This window comes from Mobula birostris, chromosome 13 (genome assembly GCF_030028105.1).
Source record: "Mobula birostris isolate sMobBir1 chromosome 13, sMobBir1.hap1, whole genome shotgun sequence".
Taxonomy (NCBI): Eukaryota; Metazoa; Chordata; class Chondrichthyes; order Myliobatiformes; family Myliobatidae; genus Mobula; species Mobula birostris.
Window position 1 is genome coordinate 74,657,386 of NC_092382.1, and position 4,231 is coordinate 74,661,616.

A 4,231-nucleotide genomic window follows, 5' to 3' on the forward strand; every position below is an offset into this window, starting at 1 on the left:
GAACAACTTCCTCAATAGATATAACCATCCCAACACACACATTTTCCTTGATCAATGGAGCACTTCACCACGGGTATTGTTTGGGTCATCAGTCAGACAACCAAGATATTTTCTCAGTCAGTCAGCTTCCAAATGTTGCTACTCTGTTCTTTGCTGCCACGCCCCGTTGCTGATTCCCTTCTCCTCATCATACGTTCTTACCCTGAACATCGTCTAGAGCCCCAAACTCAGCCCTGTCCATACCTGCCTCTGGTTTCTGACCCTGCTTCGTTGAACATCCAACTGATGGTTTCCCATTCTGCTTTCAGTCTTTAGAGGACAGGGGTGTTTTCTAACAACCCTTTAGAAGCAGGGAAAATGTCCCAAAATGTGGAAATGAGCCGTCAATAAGGTTAACTACCAATGTTATTCTTCCTCAGCCGAGAGATTAGAGGGGCAAAGAACATCTCAGACAGAACTGCAGTCAGCTCGATTTCATCAGTCTGCAGAAAATTCAAGGGGAACCTCTTCACCCACAGAGTGGTGACTGTTTGGAACCCATCACCACAGGGGGAGCGTGAGATGAACAACAGGGGAGGATTTAAAAGGACTGTCATGGAACAGAATCACTGGCAGGGTCCAGCCGGCCTGAGTTGCCTCTTTACTCTATATTAGGTGTGTTATAAATTCACTAAGTACCGGAGACAGACTTCAAAATAGAACTGATTTATTTGTCTCAGATCCAGAATATTAAATTCCAGTCCCATTAAAGGTGAATGTGCAGCAGAAGAAACTCCTCCCATGCCCAGTGACCAGGGTGCAGAACTGGGTGTGGTGAGCAGCAGCAATAATTGCAGAGTTCAGCACCGACAGTCACTCTCAAAATTGCATTGAGAAACAATGATGGACAAATATCCAGCATGAAGCTTATTGAAACTTTCTCCCCAGTGTGAACCCAGTGATGTGTTACAAGGTTAGATTACTGAGTGAATCCCTTCTCACATTCACAGCAGGTGAGCGGCCTCTCCTCAGTGTGAACTCAATGATGCACATTTGATGGAGATGGCTGAGTGAATCTCTTCCCAATCTCTGAGCAGGTGTATGGCCTCTACCCAGTGTGAACTCGCTGGTGTCTCTGTAGGCAGGATGATTGCAGAAATGCTTTCCCACATTCATAGCAGGGGAGCAGCCTCTCCTGTATGAACTGACTGGTGTACCAGTAGTTGGGATGACCAAGTGAATCTCTTCCCACATTCTGAGCAGGTGACCGGCTTCTCCCCTGTGTGAACTCGCTGATGACTCTCTAGGCTGGATGACCGAGTGAATCCCTTCCCACAGTCTGAGCAGGTGAACAGCCTCTCTCCAGTGTGAACTCGCTGATGTGCCTTCAGATTAGATGAGCAAGTGAATCCCTTCCCGCAGTCTGAACAGGTGAATGGTCTCTCTCCAGTGTGAACTGACTGGTGTGCCAGTAGCTTGGATGACCGAGAGAATCCCTTCCCACAGTCTGAGCAGGTGAACGGCCTCTCTCCAGTGTGAACTCGCTGATGTACCTTCAGTTTAGATAAACAAGTGAACCCCTTCCCGCAGTCTGAGCAGGTGAATGGCCATTCCCCGGTGTGAACTCTCTGATGTTCCTTCAGTTTAGATGACTGAGTGAATCCCATCCCACAGTCTGAGCAGGTGAATGGCCTCTCCCCAGTGTGAACTCGCTGGTGCACCAGTAGGTCAGATGACGGAGTGAAACCCTTCCCGCAGTCTGAGCAGGTGAATGGCTTCTCCCTGATGTGAACCCGCTGGTGCGCTATTAAATTGGATGACTGAGTGAATCCCTTCCCACAGTTCAAGCAGGTGAACGGCCTCTCCCCAGTGTGAACTGACTTGTGTACCAGTAGGGTGGATGACTGATGGAATCCCTTCCCACAGTCTGAGCAGGTGAACGGTCTCTCCCTGGTGTGAACTCGCTGATCAGCCATTAGGTCAGCTGATTGAGTGAATCCTTCCCCCCAAATTCAGCAGATGACCAGCCTCTGCCCAGTCTGAACTGACTGGTGAGTCCACAGGTGGGAAGACCGACTGAATCCCTTCTCACACACAGAACAGGTGAATGGCCTTGTCCCAGTGTGAACTTGCTGAAGTACCTTCAGTTGAGATGACCGAGTGAATCCATTCCTGCTGTCTGAGCAGGTGAATGGCCATTCCCCGGTGTGAACTCTCTGATGTTCCTTCAGTTTAGATGACTGAGTGAATGCCATCCCACAGTCTGAGCAGGTGAATGGCCTCTCCCCAGTGTGAACTCGCTGGTGCACCAGTAGGTCAGATGACGGAGTGAAACCCTTCCCGCAGTCTGAGCAGGTGAATGGCTTCTCCCTGATGTGAACCCGCTGGTGCGCTATTAAATTGGATGACTGAGTGAATCCCTTCCCACAGTTCAAGCAGGTGAACGGCCTCTCCCCAGTGTGAACTGACTTGTGTACCAGTAGGGTGGATGACTGATGGAATCCCTTCCCACAGTCTGAGCAGGTGAACGGTCTCTCCCTGGTGTGAACTCGCTGATCAGCCATTAGGTCAGCTGATTGAGTGAATCCTTCCCCCCAAATTCAGCAGATGACCAGCCTCTGCCCAGTCTGAACTGACTGGTGTGTCCACAGGTGGGAAGACCGACTGAATCCCTTCTCACACACAGAACAGGTGAATGGCCTTGTCCCAGTGTGAACTTGCTGAAGTACCTTCAGTTGAGATGACCGAGTGAATCCATTCCTGCTGTCTGAGCAGGTGAACAGCCTCTCCCCAGTGTAAAATGACAGGCATGCCAGTCGGTCAGATGATCGAGTGAATCCCTGCCCAGTCTGAGTAGGAAGGACGATCAAGTGAAGCCCTTGCTCCAATTCTTAAATATCTGGACAGTGTCAGAAAATTTGGCGTGTTGTGCTCGAGATTCCTGTAGATAAATTCCTTGTCGTTTTTAACCTGTGAAAACATTTACAAAATCCATCAATGGCTGAAGGACAACATTTCAGATGAGATCACTTTAGTCAGCAAGCTGTGATCTGACATCACACTGTTACAGTGAGCTTCAACCCAAGCTGGAGAGAGAACTCATCTTCGAACTGGCACAGTGCTGGTATCTAGGATTAAATGTCAACTGGAATCCATCCCTCTGATGCTTTTCCTGTCTCTATAAGAATGGGGCATTTCTGCCATCTCCAATCTGTGCCTCCATTGGTATTATTCCCTCTTCCCACTGAGCTACATGGGTGTCTCGTTCCACAGTAACTGAAACACTCTCACACAAATAGCCTTTGTTGACCTGCAGCTGGGACTTTCTTTTATGCACTGTTAGATTAAAGTGCCACAGTTTTAACGCCATATAAAAATTTGCTGCTGAGATGAACGGTCGGTCTGATAAAAGGAATTAGAGTGAATATTAATACTATTTAAGGTTCTTGTCACAGTCATAGAAAAGTACAACACAGAACAAGACCCTTCAGCCCATCTAGGTTGTGCTAACTATTTGAACTTTCTACTCCTATATCCCTACTATCCAGGTACTGACACAAACCTCTTAAATGTTGAAAGTGAGGTCACATTCACCACTTGTGCTGTCTGCTCATTCCACTCCCGGATGACCGTCTGTGTGAAGAAGTTTCTTGTCATGTTCTCCTTAACATTCCATCTTTCACACTAAACTCATGACCTCGTGTTGTTGTCCCACCCCATCTCAGTGGAGAAGGCCAGCTTGCATTTACCCTATCTTTACTCCTCATAATTGTGGTACACCTCCATCAAATCTCCCCTCAATCTTTTACATTACAAGGAATAAACACCTAACCTGTTCAAGCTTTCCTTATAACCTAAGTCCTCCAGACCTAGCAACATCCTTATGAATTTTCCCTGAACTCTTTCAACCTCTTTTTCATCTTTCCTGTAGGTAGGCGACCAAAACTGTACACAATACTCCAAATTAGGCTTCACCAATGCCTTGTACTATGTCAACATAACATCCATCTCCTGTACTCAGTACTTTGGCTTATGAAGGCCAATGTGCCAAAATCTTTCTCTCCATCCCTATCTAACTGGGGCATCACTTTCAGTGAATTACAGACCTGTGTTCCCAGATCCCTTCCTTCTACAGCACTCCTCAGTGCCCTACCAGTCACTGTGTAAGACCTTGTTCCTACCAACGTGCAACACTTCACACTTGTCTGCATTAAATTCCTTTTTCCGTTTCTCAAACTATTTTCCCAGCTGG